The following is a 454-nucleotide window of genomic DNA, read 5'->3' as shown; positions in this document are numbered from 1 at the left end:
TTTTTCAAAAATATATATATAACGTTTGGGGGATTCTAAGTCATTTTCTAGCAATTTTTTATCTATGCCCTTTAAATGTAGATACAAAAATAATCTACAGTTTAGAAATAATTATTTTATTGAATACTCTGATTATATTTATTACCTGCATAGCATTACAAGATGCTTTATGAATAATATATATATATATATATATATATATATATATATATATATATATATATATATTTCTAGCAAAAAAACAAATATATGCCCTTTAAATATAGTCAATAAAAAAAATCTACAGTTTAGAAATAATTTTTATATTGAATACACTGATTAGATTTATTACCTGCATAGCATTACAAGATACTTTATGATTAATATATATATATATTTCTAGAAAAAAAAAATCTATGCCCTTTAAATGTAGTCAATAAAAAAAAATCTACAGCTTAGAAATAATTATTATATT

Source organism: Rana temporaria, chromosome 3 (genome assembly GCF_905171775.1).
Source record: "Rana temporaria chromosome 3, aRanTem1.1, whole genome shotgun sequence".
Taxonomy (NCBI): domain Eukaryota; kingdom Metazoa; phylum Chordata; class Amphibia; order Anura; family Ranidae; genus Rana; species Rana temporaria.
The sequence above is the reverse complement of the archived record's forward strand: the minus strand, read 5'-3'. Positions refer to the sequence as shown.